Genomic DNA, 15,466 nt, shown 5'->3' with positions numbered 1-15,466 from the left:
CAAAAAACCACAAAAAACAAACAAACAAACAAACAAACAAAAAACCAAAGAGAATCTTTTTTTTTAATCATCTCAAATTTCCTTCTGCAGAATGTGATTAGACATTAGTGCTTTCTACAGCCAGGCAGCTTGCACATATCCACACAAAGGGATGACACGAGGATCCAACAACAAAAAATTAATGAATCCACTCTCTGCAACAGGCAGTACCCTATACCAAGGTTTATTTACCTCAGTACCTTCATATTTTCCAGTATTTAGGGAACCAAGACATTACTATGTAATCAGATGATTACCCCTGCATATGGGATATGTAACATACTGAGATGGGAAGGAGCCGAACAAAGGAATGTGCCTAGGTGTGCGGTGTGATGAGAAAATATTATTTGCTCCTTTTAAAAAAAAGCTAGTGCACTCCTCAATGGCAGACCAGGGCTGATTGTATTTTAGTACTAAACTGCCTTTTTTTAAAATTATTTTTCCATCTTTGCTGGACCAGTTTCTCTGCTATTGGCCCTCAGGCTCTAAAATATAGGGAGTGGCATAAAAAATGCATTATTTTCTATACGTTCCTGACACCTAATCAAGCAAGGCTCTCCCTTACAATCACTGTCTAGTTCTTTCCTCTATCAGACCCTTGGAGACCAAGGTCTTGTATAAGGAAGAGAGATGAGAACTGTGAAGCACAGCTGGGAGAGGACACAGATTGCAAGAGACATTTGGAAAGCAAACAGTCACAAGAGAAGATTTTCCTTTCAGGCAGATGTTCAGCCAGTCTATATTGCCAGTTAGTCCCTCTGCCAAACATTTCCCAGTGGGTGGCTCTCAGTAGCCCCCTGCTCAGCACCATACTTTTTTCCCAGGTCTCCTCAGAGACTCGGTGCCAACTGGGAAAACCAAGGGCTTAGGAGAAGTTCAAATGCCCTACGAATGGCAGGGACTTTTATTTACCTATCACTTACCTACCCTATACAGTTAGCTGATAGACTGCACAGCCTGTTGAAGAGGGAAAGCTCTAGGCAGAGGAGCATTACAGTTAGTCAAGAAAATTATCATGAAGAAATAGCTTTTTTTATTTTCTACTAGGTTCCCTATAAACCCAGTATCTCCAGGTCTAAAAGAGTGTTAATTCACACAAGAATGATAAAAGACTGATCTTCAATAAAGAGCCAAGAGGACTCAGAAATCACATCTAAGAAGTTACAGAAAGACTTGTCTAGAAACTGGGATATAAAAACTAACAAATCCATTTGGGATCCTTCAGGCTTGCCTGCAAGCCTTACAGTCACCTTCAAAAGGGCTCACACCCACACTACGATTATACAAGCCCTCTTCTATTGCAAAATCAAACAAAACCCACAGTCTATCAGAAGACAGGTAATAAAAACCATGAGAGTGACATCTATGCCCTCCAAATTGTGACTATTCCCAATTTATTATACCTTTTCCCAGCTTGATCATTCCAGGAAATTTTACCCTTTCCTTCTGGAGTGAGGTTAATGGTTGGTGAAGGCCTTCTGCAGCTCGCCAATGGGCTCAGCATTTGCAGAATACAGCTTCAGATCAGTGTTCTCGGCTGGATGGATAAAAATACAAATAAATCAAACCACAACCAAAAAAAGCCTCTGGCAACCCAGAAGAAAGCTTATAATCATTATATTCATCTCCAGGATGTGAACTTTCCATGTCCTTACTGATTTCTCTTATTAGGCAATCATCAATCACTGATAGGAACTTTTTGCAGGAAATGGGAGTACAATGTGTTTGTAAGAAAAACACCAGTAGAGCAGGCAGCCAGTATAAGGCACTTGACATTTCAGGAAATTAAGTTATACTGTGGTCCCAGCTTATAAGTTCAGCAAGACCCATGAGAGAACTCTTTGGAGACCTGCTGTGCTTTTATTTCAACAGTGATGGGCACACGGGCTCACTGAGGGCAGTAGCCGCGTGTGCTCTGTCACAGCTGCCCTTCCTCTCTCCTGGCAGCTCCTACGCTGCTCAGAGCCTGCATGTCCCAGCCAACTTTGTCCTTTAGATGCTGAGCATGCTGTTCAGGGAGTGAAAAAGAGAAAAAGGACTTGGAAGGTCAAAAAAATCCAGTGAAAACAATAACAGAGTTTCAGAGAAAGCCTCAGACCTCTGTCAAACAGAGCTGAATGTATTTTTGGGATGCCAAGTTCAAAGCCCAAAGCGTGTCACCCCTAGATGACAGATCACTTAGGGGTTGCAGGTATTACAAGTACAAACTGGAGATCCACGGTCAGGCATTGGAGCTCACAGGGAGCGGATTTATAGGCTGGTTTTGTCCACATCATTGCCAAGAGGACAGAAAATAGGAGGTTGAGCAACAGCAGTACACGCAGCAGTACACACAGCAACAGCTATATGGGATGTGGAGAGACACTCATCCTGGAATGGAGGGAACAGCCACCAAGCTGGTGTTGTTCAGTCATATTCCTGGTGGAATTCCTACTGGTAAACATGGAGACAGAAGACAGTGAGCCACCTTGTAGAGATATCTCTCCTTTTCCTAAGACTAGCTTGAAGCTGGCTGGGGAAGCTGTGAGGTGCCACTCGTGGGCTTGTGTCCCAGTAGCCTCTCACCTGTTAAGGTGGCAAGAGAAAGACAGCTATAGCAGAGACAACACACCCTTCCTTTGTGAGGTGGACAGAGAAGAGGGACATCTGGAAGCTGCTGGGGACCGTGTTCAGGCAGCCCCTCTCTCAGGGTAGTGCCACATATGCTCTGCCGGTTGAAATTTGCCTTAAGAGACAAAGGGCTGCACAGATGCAAACACAACTCAGGTCCCCAAGGCTCTGGGGGTTCTCCACATTTTCACATCCAAAAAGCTTGATTGGTCTTGGAAAGCTTGCAGGATTGCAGCCAGTACCACTACAATTCCCAGTCAAAGGTCCTAAGTCTAAGGCATCACATAGGAAACTACTTTCCCTCCTATTAATTTGGTGTGGGCTTAGGGTCTCTCCGCCCACTGAAGTGATCAGTGCTTGCAGTATGTGGCTTTGGACTGATTTGGGAAGGGCAGCTGCCCCACTACTACCCTGTGTACACAGCTGGGCTAAGGGCAGCTTCCATACCTAGCTCAGCCTTCAACTCTGCTGTGTGACCTCAGGCATGCAGACAAAATGCAGCCCTGAGGAGATGTAAAGATCTATTTGAAATCATCCAGCTGAGCAAGAGAGGATCAAGAAGCAATCAGTGCCTCTCAGTCCCCATCGTCCCCACATAGCCCTGCTCCTAAAAGAGGAACAGACAGGGATCAATGAAACCCAGCACACTCTGCCCATTGAAGAATTACAAGACTGTAAGACAACCCAGCCACGGACCAGTCTAACCAAGAAACAGACAAAACTTTTTGTGGAAGAGCCATTGAGAATTCCATTATATTCTGACCCCAGTAGCATCTACTCTGTCATTTGCAATGGGATCATATAGGGAACTGAGATTAGCTAAGTTAGAGCACGTTGCTAATAACACCAAGGTTGTGAGTTCAACCCCCATTTGGGCCATTCACTTAAGTGCTGGACTTGATGACCCTTGTGGGTCCCTTCCAATTCAAAATATTCCACAATTCTGTGAAAATCATGTGAAGGTAAAACACTTAATTAAAACACCAATGCTGCAAGCATTCATCTCCATATAGGCGTGGAAACCTTTGAGTTTCCTTTTCATTACACGAATGAGATCCTGCTTTTCACTGGCACAATAGAAAATAGCCACAAAAATTCCACACACACAGCATCAGACCCTGCGACCAGCCTCGACACGCAGAGCGTCAGTAATAAAACACACCCCTGCAGGGATTTAGCACTTTGGCTTGTGCTCAGCTGGGGGACTTGGGCAGGACTTTCACTCTTCAGACTTAAAAAAATATTAATTATAATCAGCTCTGTCATTATTTCAACCCCCACACTCCCCCTTCCCTGTTAGCAGATGGAAAAGGAGCTGTGTGCTGATGGGATTGTGGGTTGCATGAACAAGATGGGGCTCTGTGTGTGTGTGTACTGCATTTGCCCCGGAAATCAAACAGCAGCTTTAGGAAGGGCATCCTGGGAAGGGTCCTTAAGTGCCAAAAGAGAAATTCAGAGAAACATTCTTTTATTAAAACAATTACAACAGCTGTTGCAGGTACTTCCTTATGCACACATGCAGGCACCCCTCTTTCCTGTCCATCGCACACATTCCCTCTTCCAAAGACACTCTTGTACAACCAGATGACAAAGTAGTTTTCAATTTAAATCTATGCAGGACCCATGGCCCTTCTACTAAACTGCCATACGTCCCTGGTGCATTTGGCCTCCTCACCCCCATCCTTCCCAATGAACATCCTGCCTTCTCCTATTCTCTCAGAAGAGTCTCTGAAGTGCACGCACAAGTGAGGTTTTGCACTGGCACCAAGAGAGGCATTGTAGCCAAGAAGGCTAGAAGCTAGAGACTGCACAGGGTCTGAAGTGGCCAGACAAGGCAGGGACTTCTCAGGGATTCCTGAAATTATCTCCTTTCCTATAGGGTATCTTTTCCTCCATTTCTAATTGCCTCTTTCCATGAATTGCAGCACTAAGTGATCAATGGTTAAGTGAGGGGTAACGCACCAAAGTTTGAGAATTAGGTCTTTGCCAAACACCTTTGTGCTCATTCATATGCATGGAAAAATAAAACATCCACCTCCCCATAAAAGTTTGCAAGGCTGCTTCCACAACACCTGGAAACTTTCTCCCCCAGGGTCCTGGTTAGACTAGTTGCAAGGTGCCGTTCCTGATTTTCCACTACCCCCTCCCAGTTGCACTGTCACATTCTCCTTCCAGCTCTACTCCACCCACATGTCTGAGCTATCCTTCTTCGGCCTTTCATAGGGTATCTAGTCTTGCAGCTTGACAGGGTCTCCTTGTTAGATGCCTGTGCAGTGTCTACCAACACAGGGCTGTGATCCACATCTAAAGGCTTCAAGAGGGAAACTGCACACCCATAATACCAAGGGTCATGCAACTATTCTGTCTTTTATTGGAAAGCCTGCAAAGAGACAAGAAAACACAGACACACTGGTGTATCTCCCTTCTCTTACACATACTCCTCTCCTTTACAGTTTACCTGCATTGCAAATGGAATTTGGGAAGAGCGTGGGACTCCAGGCAGGACCACTGAGTAGGCCAGGCCATCCCTGGATATGTTGCATGGAGCCATACCTCTACGTTTCCCGCAGCTGGCTGCAGGGCTTAATCTGTAAATTGATCCAGATGGGCAATTACAAGAAAGATTAGGCTCCAACACATGATGGAGGGAAGACTACAGATACACAGCACTGAAGCATGGTAGAAAACCCATAGCCTAAGACTACTGGCTTCATTTTCACCTTCAGTGTTGCTGCTGTTCACACTTTGACCTGATCATGCACCCTGCCATGGTCAAACAGGTACCAGATGCTGCTCTTCAGGTTTGCTAGCATAACACCTTTGCTTTGTGCAGGTGTTGGCAACCACACTTACATACAAAGCAGGGCAAAATCCAGCCCAGCCTGGAGAGCACAGCTCCGAGGTGATCACTGGAGGCTACATTTCACCTGGCAGGCACCACCCTGCAATGGGGCACTGTGGTGCTACAGCATATATGGCAAACACCATCTTGCTCTAGAAAAGCACTTACTTTCGTTATCCTCTGTAGCTGGTCCATCCACGATAATTGTTTGCTCCTGCTCCAACCAACTCTTTGTTCATTTTGGGAACAATAGGAGAAGCAAGATGTCATGCTCCAGGCAATTTCCATTTGCCTTAGAGCAGGATGATGTCTCTCTTCACACAGCCACCAGTAGGCTCTAATACCAGAAACAGAAGGACATTCTAAACAAGACCCAGGCTGATTAGCAAGAAATTTGGATTTCAAGCACTTTCCAGTTAGACTTGCTTGGGACCAACCGCTGCAACTTGCTGTGCCTTAACATCTTCAAGGTTAAATGGCTGCTAGTGAACTCCCCACTTGCCTCAACAGCATCTGTCCAAATGCAACAGATATCCAGCTAGCCTTGGCAAAAAAGAAGTCAGTAAGCTGGCAGAAAACCTTTTGACCAGCAAGGCAGACACTGTTCTGTCGGTGGAGGCTTGCAAAACACTTGGGCATCTTTAACAACAGCACTTCAGCTCTGAGGTTTGAACAAGGGTAAAAGCACATGCAGTGGGCTCATAGTGGAATGCATAAAGGTGTCCCAGAAACATGACATCTAGATGGGAAAAGCATTAATGTCTGAGAAATGCTTCTGTAGGGGCAGAAAATTGGATGAAGCAGTGAAAGATGTAGCTCAGCAGCTCAGCCCATTAGCCGAAATAACCAGGTGGTGGCATGTGGGATCCTCCCCCACCAAGCCCACCAGCAAATGCACCAGCAATCCCAGCGTGTGTTCATCCTGTCATCAGCTTTGATGGGCATTAGTGGTGGACAGCACCCCACCCTGAGAAAACATGGGGCATTCTTGGCACTTCACACTGCAGGCAAGGTCATCAGACACGATGACAAATTCTTTGCCTGCCATATCCAGAGAGGTATGCAGGGGAATACGATCCTGCCCTAAGCAAGTGCCAAGTTTTATTAGGGCTGATCAGTCCAAGATCCTTCCTATGAGGATCTTGCAAAGAGGCAATTACTGGCCACCCAGGACAAACCTAGAGACAGGAACATGAAGGCTTGTGGGGAGTTTGGCCAAGTCTCCCAAACATACAAAGCAGATTGTCATAGACCATGAGAAAAGGCAATCTTTCTGTTTGGAAATACAACGCAAAGTGACACTTCTCCCAGTGCCCTACAACCCAGCATGCATAAGCCACCACAAATGGACATGGCAGAGCCTTCCAGGCATCCCTTGCAACTTGGCACTGACTTGGCCCTTGGAACAGAGAAACTCTGGCCTTTTCCAAAATGATCCGCCTGACACAAGGCTCAAATAGTTGGCTGAGCAGAGCGGGGATCCACCCGCATTCCCCTTTGGGTACCCTCTGTGGAACCTTGATTGGGTCCTGTCTTCTCTCTGCTTTATTTTCCACTGAGGACAACAGCCCTTTCTCACTTCAACAGAGAGCTGTGCCTAAGCACATTAACACTGAAAGGACACTCTGGTATCATGGTGATGGCCTCACCTCGCCACAGCCAGCTCTGGGGCACACATTTCATGAAAATTTCCCTCCTTTTGCTCTGCAGGAGCACAGCAATGCCATCACAGATGCCTTGCAGGTCTGCTGAGGCCCATAGGGCTCCAGAGGAGTCAGCAGGGCAGAGCCAAGTCAATGTACAAGGCCTCCATGGTTCTTCTGTACCTCCACCAGCCCTAGGAAGTGGAAGTTCCACCTTGGCAAAGATGCCCACAAAATGGCAGCTCAATTCCAAATTATATTTCTTTTTCCCTGCATGCAAAAGGCATATCAGTTCTTATGTGTTGTCTTTCTTCTCCATGTGATGGAAACTCACCCTGCTTCAGCCAGCAAACAACAAAGGAAACTACAGAAGCAGCTAACATTAAGAAAATCCTGTCCTAAAGCCTCCCCACACACACATTTTCCCCACTACGATCTGTTTTGCAAATGGAACAAACTAAACTAAACAAGCTCCTGGTAGCTAAATTCCTTGCATCTCAGAAAGCACATGGATCCCTGTGCCAATGTAAACAATCTCATGGATAGTTTACATCAAACAAGTGAACTAATTTCGTCATAAACAAATTGGTTCAAAGCCTGTCATAGTAAATTCTGTGGAAACATCCTCCAGCAAAGACAGGACTAAAATAACCATAGTGGGACCTTCAGTGCATACCCAGCCTGGCACCCTCACCTTCAAAACAGTGTGGGAAGTACAAACCTACTCTTCCTACAGCTCTCCTATAGATTACATGACAGGTAGCTTCCTGCTATCGCTGCAGTGGCATTCCAATGCAAAAGTTAGCAAAGATCATACATTCTAAAGATCATCCAACCAAAGATCAACATAGGGAGAAGGGATGATGTGACCCTGTTGGTTGGGTGCGTGAGAGAACTGGTTATGGGCTGGCTGAGGGCTGCATCAGGTGCAAGGAGCCATAGTAACTCAATGTCCATAAACCCATTCACAGCAATGTGATGATGCAGTGACGGTAAAAAATAGAAGGGAAGGAACTGTGCTTTCTTCACATGGAGCTCCCTTTCTCCTTGGGCTCACGTGCATGCACTGAATTCTGGGATATGAACAAGTGTCCAACAACCCAACTCAAAACTGATCCTTAGCTAAAGCAAATCACCAGCCTGAGGGAGAAATTGGAGGGCTGGGGAAGGAAAGATGGGCTCCCACTTCCATACAAGACTGGAACTAGCCTGGCTTTGTTTCCTGAATCTCCAAGGGAAGAATCCTAGAGCCATAGCTCCAGCTGGAGTCTCAGATTTGGCTAGGTATAGGCTGAGGGCATCCCCACTTAGACTAGAAGTCCCACCTGGACTTTGATTTCAGGGGCTCAGGACTGGAGCTTTCAGTACATAAGCCACCCAGCTCAGTTCTTTATAAAGATATACTTAAATGTATCCCAGGTGAATTCAGATGAAACTCCAAGCTTACACTGAAGAAAAAATACTCAGATAGACTTTCCATCAGTTGAGAAACAGATTCTAATTAAACCTGTGCAATTTTTCCCAAAGAGGCAGCACTATGCAGCTTGAACTCAGCAGCTCCTGCCAGAGCCCAAAGCTAGGAGATTCATCCAAGTCACTCATTAACTGCCTCTAGTATCCTTCTTTCAAGTCATCCATGCTAATGGCATGTTTCAATTACCAGGACCTATAAAAAGGCATGTTTTGATTCAGACTATAAAGAGTTGCAAGCTAAATGCATGTCCCAGAGCATTCCCTCATCCATGTCACTGCCAGGGGTGCAAAAGGTGCCTCCCTCGGAGCAGAACAGCTGCTTGGTGGCACTTCCTCATGGATCAGTACTGCGCCTTTCAAAAGCTGCTACCAAGAAAAAATAAACATCCAGTTGAAAAATCCCTCCCTATATAATCACTTCAAAACACATTGATTTGAAATCAAAATACAGCAAACAGATTACTCTCAGATGACCCAGCTCCTGCAGAGACCCATGGAAACCCACACAGCACCCCAAGGCGAGTGCAGAGACTTGGGAAACAGTCCGAATCCCAGGGGCCTTGTACCACAGACAATTCTCTTTGGTACCAGTAACAGCAAGAGATCAGGGAAGATGACAAATTAAAGAAGGGTAATAGAAAAAAAATTTTTTTCCCTCTCATTACACACTCTTGGCGGTGGCATACTGCAGAGAGGAATTGAATCAAGCAAATGCATTCCAATACTTTAGACATATTGATTATTTGACGGCCTCCTCAGTGGCTTTAAAAGCTCTTAAGTAAAGGACATAGCTGAAATAGACAGAGCTCAAGTTTGGATACAGTCTGTGCTGGAGTAAATAAAAAACAAGTCCATGGATAAGAACAGAATTAGAGTAGATACAACAAGTACACAAAAAAATACTGAAATCAGCTTACCAATTTAATACATTCTGCTGACAGTAGTGGTGGGGGACGTTTTTTATTTAATCCAGAGAGTTTTTGGGCATAGAGAAAAACAGAAGTAGGGAAGGCTAAATGCACTATTGCTAGATCCCACTGCAATTTGAGGTTTGCCTCTCCATTTCTATGGTTTGGAACACTTGCTTCTGAAGGCAAAGTTCAAATGAATATTGCCCAGGTGGCACTCTGCAGTCCCCACTTTGCTAATGTTCATGCTGGAACAGACAACAAATTGGCAAAATTAGTTTGGAGGGCAGTCAGGGGAGGGATGGAAGCAGCACACGGTTGCCTTGGAGTAACTCAGGTTTATCTACACATCATGCTGTACGCTCCCTGGTTCTCATAATTAAAGTGTCTAGACAGGAGATGATGCTGGTGAAGTAGCAAGTAAAAAAGGTTTTGTGGATTTTTTCAGAGGAGTCCAGCTAAAGCACAATGACAAGCACAAGAGCTGCAGAACCCAGTTGAGATTAGAGCAAGTTTTGACCTGAGTAAAGGTCCTTTCATAACCCTTCATATCCCAAAGGAACTACTAGATCAGAGTACTCAGGAGGGCTCAGATCTTTTGAACCAGCATAAGATTAGAGGTTTCTGCAAAAGTAATTCCAGCTGTGTCTCAGCTTCATCCAGATGCTGGCATTTAGCAGCCTCAACTTGTGTAAACCAGCCTCACTCCACTGAAGTCAAAAACAATTGACACCAGCTGAGAATCTGGCTCTCTGTGTGGTTTAAATATAGTCTAAAGAAAGAGAACTTACAGAAGGATTGCCCAATTCCTCATGTCCATTTCCCCCTTGGGCTAGGACTGAATAAGATGATTTTTTTTTGGTTATAATTTAGCTCCAGTTATTTTTAACAATAACATTATGAGCTCACATTTACTACAGCACCTTCCAGCCTTTCAGGCTTTACAAAGAATCACAGAGAGAGATGGACACAGCAGCAGGATGAAGCCACCTCTGGATGCAAGACAGCAGATACTCAACATGCTCAGAAGCCTGGACACAAACATAATAAATCTTTGAGGGTACTAAGACAATTCAGCTTCAGCACTGCAAGAGTGAGCCCCGGCCATTTGCACAAAGAAGCAATCCAAGGAGTAGTTTCAAATACTTCTTTCAGCTGGCCATAAGATTGCCATGATGTTTCTACAGCCATGCAGGGTGTCACAGTCACGCACTGTGGCCCTACATCCAGAACACAAGGCCAGATTACCACACATACTGCTGGGGAAAGGCAAGCACAAGTGACCTTTGAGAAAGGAAGAGTAGCTGGATCACTCCTACTGTGACAAACCTGGGCTCTTTGGCATTTCCCCATCTCTTTGGCTCAAATGTCCCCGCAAAACTAAGGGATAAGACTCTGAAGACAGTTACATGGTAACCTCTGTGTGCACAGTTGCCAGGTTATGATTCTCCAAAACTCCAGCCACCTCACAGTGACAGGTATATTGCCTGCTAAGCAAGGCAGGAAGGTCACTGGTTTCAGAAAGCTTGAAGGTCTGACATCCCTGACCAACTCTTATTCAATATGGGAGAGAAACTCAGAAAGTAGAACAGCAGAAATAAGTTGTCTCAGGGCTTAAATCTGTGCTGTTGTGCTAGAGGTAGTAACACCAAGTTTTGTCAACAGTGGTATGGTCCATTTTATCTGGGATCAGACTAGGAAACTAGGGCCCACTCAGACGCTACCATATGGGAACAGCTCGGAAACAATATCTTCCAGACAGTCCCCCTCAAGCCACCACAGAGCAATGGAAATGTACCAAATAAAAGCTGTGGCACCACCCAAATGCTCCATCAAAGACATAAACTCTGGCCTCTTTAAAAAAAAAAAAAAAAAAAAAAAAAAAAAAAAAAAAAAAAAAAAAAAAAAAAAAAAAAAAAAAAAAAAAAAAAAAAAAAAAAAAAAAAAAAAAAAAAAAAAAAAAAAAAAAAGGAGAAAAAAAAAGAGAGAAAAAGAAAACCAACACAAACGAAAAAAACCCACCCCAGATCCATTAATGAAAAATAAAGCACAAGGCAAGGGGCGATGAAAACAAATAAAACCAAGGCTGTAAAATGCCTGGTATGTAAGATGTGTTGAAACTTGCTGCTGACAGCAGCTTGAGCAGACATTCACATGCAGCCGTTCATAAGATGCACAGTAATTGCCTTCTCCGGGAGGCTGTATTATGATGATTTCTTTAAGCAGAGCATAATATCTCTAGCAACAGGATACAATTACAGCAAAGGATATGCCTCTTAACCTCTTTCCACCCCCCCTAGCCGGCTCAGGGAAAGGATCTGGGAGCCAGGGCCTCTGTGGGGAGGGTGAAAGTAGTTTACCCTGTGCTACTGCCCTCGTTACCTACAGCCAAACACGCTTTTGATGGGAGCTTGTGGTGGCACTGCTCTCGCAGGAACCTGATCTCTCTCCCCCTCAGCTTAGGGTGAAACACTCCCAACACTGCAGGACTTTGACAGAGCTGGCAGCAGCCACCAGGCCAACGAAGGAGTTCAGCACAGTCAGTCTACTCTGGGCCGACACCTCAGTGGTAAATAAATAAATACCAAAAACAAACAGGCGAGGGAATGACTCAGAATTGGAACACACTGGCAACACCGTGAGGCAGCAGGACTTCCCACCTCCAGACTGGGACCTTGCTGGCCCCAAATACCCCACTGCAGAGTCCCTCTGGAGCTACTGTGCCCTGAAAAAAAAACCAAGGCTCCCAGATAAGAGTTGGCACCATACCCAGTATGAGTCATGTTATCTTCAGAGGATGGATGCCACTTCCTGGTGATTACTTGGCCCACCTGCAGCAGCTGAAATGCCAGAGTTGGTCCTGCCAGCTCAGTTCTCTGAAGCTGGTTGTTCTGCTCCATTTCCACAGCCCTCCTGCAGAGAGGCACAGGCAATCCTATTGCTGCAGCTGTTGGATTAACTCATATAGGGTCCAGAAGTAGAGAAAGATGCAGGCAATGACAGAGCCCCAACATCTGTGAGCTCAGCTGAGGGACTCAGTCTCTCACACTGCCTCCATCCGCTCCCAGTACTCACTTCTCCAAATTCCTCTGGAATGGTCAAGTGGCCAACACAGTCAATGGTGGGCAGTGAGATTTGCTGCACTGGGAAGGTGCTCAGTGTGGTGAGGTCCCGTTTGCAGATCAGGAGGTAGGAGGCTGTGAGCACCACCACATGCTTCTTTTAATTATTTCAGGCATCAGTCCTAGAGGGAAAAAGCACAGGGTTAACCCCCATCCCCCTGCCTCTCCCCCCAAAACCAAAAATGCAGTGGTAGGCCCTAGGCTCTGTTGTTGCTAGCCCACACACTGATTATCTCAAAAATCAACCCAGGAGTTCAACCTTCATTTTCCAAAAGCAGCCAGAATAGCAGTGCTCAGTGGCTTGGGTTCTCCATGCCAGATACTGAGAGCAGAGAGTCTGGGAAGCTTTCAGAGCTCTTTTTCAAGATCCAGACAGGTTTGCATTCCAAGGTAGAAGATGTTTTTTGTAGATGAGAGACTGGAAATCTTCTTTTTCTAATATGAGACCGCTAAAAGAATAGCCAACATTTTCCTCACTGCTCTGGAAATTGCGTTACAAGTGAGAGTCTGGTTGGTGCAAGTTTGCAAGCTGTGATATCAGTAGGAGAATTTCCCTTCCCATTTACAAAAGGAAATGAATTTTGCATCCACCGGATGGCAGTGTGGGGAGAGCAATCATATTAGTCATAGTATTATTGTTTTCCTTTTAAACCTCTCAAAAGTCATTGCAGACACAGCAATTCATTGCTTATTAAGATCTCCCTGCATTACAACCAGGGGAAAAAAAAAATCTAGGTCTCATTAATAAACCATCTTCTAGGATCTCTATAAGAAGACACATTCTGCTTAGCCAAGATCATTCAATAAATGATTTGGCTTGTCTAACAAAGGGAAATGATTGATGGGGAAGAGTGTGCTTTAAATAGTTCAATCTTTATATATAATAAAAGCAAAGGCTTCAGATAGAAATACAAATAGTAAAAAGGCAGTATTTCTGCTTCAAGAGAAGATAACTCCATGTACCAGGCCGTTGGGTGCTGGCACAACACACAGAGTTCACTTCAGAGTTCTGACTGTAGGACTGAATTATTCTAAGCCTAAAATGGCAACATCTTCTGCAGTTTCTCTTGACAAAACATTTCAATGAACAGAAAAGACTGTTCTACTCTCAGACATGGCAGGACAACAGTTATCAATTACAGAGAGCAAATCTTTGTTTTCTGCGTGGCATAAAACTCCGAGTAATGAAGTTGAATGTTAAAATCCAGGTAATTAATACTACTGAATTAATCGTCCGTCGTATCACTAGGACGATTGTCCCAGAATAATAAACAGTGGAAGACCCAGGAGAAAACAAAACTTGGGAAGCCAAGCCACAGGCCATTCTACTTCCACTAGAGGGCAATAGCAAACAAGCGACAAAAAACTGGAGGCAAGAAGTCGTTTGCGAGCAACTGGTAAAAAATGGTCAAGTTGTGTTTCCCGAGGCAGGAGCCGCAGCTGCCCGGTGCTCCCCGGTCCCGGCGGCGCCGCACCTCTCCCGCAGCCCCAGCCCCCGGCTCGCCGAGCAGCGGCAGGTACCGCCTGCCCTCGGCTCCGGGCTTGGGTTTGCCGGGTTAGTCAGTGGAAAATATTCACAGATGGTTTTGGTCTAGAAAACAGCCGCAAATAAAAGACGTACTTTCAGTGGGATGTATTTAAGCATCATCAAATAGGTGGTCAGATGCTGCCCTGAGCAGATGATTGATCCAACCTAACACATCATTCAATTCCAGATGTTGCAGAGAGCAAGAAAGGGAGATGGAAAGACCTCAGCAGCCTTATCTATTTGGCTTACTGAAGGGAAGGTTTGGAGGTGAATTGATCAAAATCTATTAACATTTCTCGGTGGTGGACTGTCAGAGATGCTAAAAAAACTTCATGAATCTAACAAACAAAATTATAACTAGATCCAGAAGCTCAAAGTAAAAGCTGGATAAAATCAAACAGGAAATAATATAAACTTTAAAAATTAAAACTTGCAATAATGCCATTAGTTTATCAGTTGAACAAATTATGTAGGGGAGAGTTTTATTCTCCATCCCTGGAGCTCTTAAAACAAGATTTGCTGTCTTCCTGAAATATGTGCTGTAGCTTAACAGTGAATTATTAGCCTTGATGCAGACATTACAGGTACAGGTCTTGTCTGAATGAGGCAGAAGGTGAGACTAGATTAGCAGCATGGTCTCTTCATGTAATTACAGTCTACAAATATCAATGTTCTTGTTGCAGAGAATTGTCTTTCAGCTGTAGGGGCTGACTCCCACCTTTGCAAACTCACTTCACAGGCTGTGTCGACACCACAGTGACAGCAGCTCCAAGGACTCTGTCACACAAGGAGCAAAGGTGGCCTTCAGCTAATGAGGCAGCTTCTGTTGCCCAATCATTACCTGTCTCTACAAAGAAAAGGAACATGAGCTTAAATAAACTGTTCTCCACACCAAACTGTCCAGGGCCAACACAGGCCATTCTGTGCCTCAGATGAAGCACTCGTTCCTGGGCTGTGGTACCAGCTGAGAATAAACTTTGCTAAGAACTAATACGTGAGAGTGATGGAGAAGAGGTGTGGGCCAGTTTCAGTGTTTTGAGCCTCCAGAGACGGTAATCACAAAGGTCATGTAGCACAGAAAGTGATGTCTGCAGTGCCTACCCTTTCTCCTCCTAGTTCCAAGCCACAGAGATCTTTGCTGAAAGGAAAGGAATTTAGAGTGGATGCAGCTCCCTGGGACTTGCATGTTACTCAGACAGCCAGAGACTTGTGATTCAAGCATCCAAAAGTATCATATCACTGAAACACCCCCAGTCTCAGCCCAGCCCTTGTGAGCTTCAGGACAGACAACATAAAAAAAA

The 15,466-nt window shown here is 45.0% G+C and overlaps 1 long non-coding RNA gene across 1 annotated transcript; it reads right to left on the bottom strand.

Moving 5' to 3' along the window:
* Positions 1–1,449: 1,449 nt before the first annotated feature.
* Positions 1,450–12,758, bottom strand: LOC114057587. Its single transcript, XR_003571249.1, has 3 exons — positions 12,591–12,758; positions 12,285–12,428; positions 1,450–1,576 (listed from the first exon to the last, which is right to left on the bottom strand). It is a non-coding gene; the product is annotated as an uncharacterized LOC114057587 (long non-coding RNA).
* Between the last annotated feature and the right edge of the window lie 2,708 nt (positions 12,759–15,466).

Source organism: Empidonax traillii, unplaced genomic scaffold (assembly GCF_003031625.1).
Source record: "Empidonax traillii isolate 1590-97213 ecotype Southwest subspecies unplaced genomic scaffold, ASM303162v1 scaffold138:size3245559, whole genome shotgun sequence".
NCBI lineage: Eukaryota > Metazoa > Chordata > Aves > Passeriformes > Tyrannidae > Empidonax > Empidonax traillii.
This window is presented reverse-complemented; position numbering and strand designations above follow the sequence as displayed.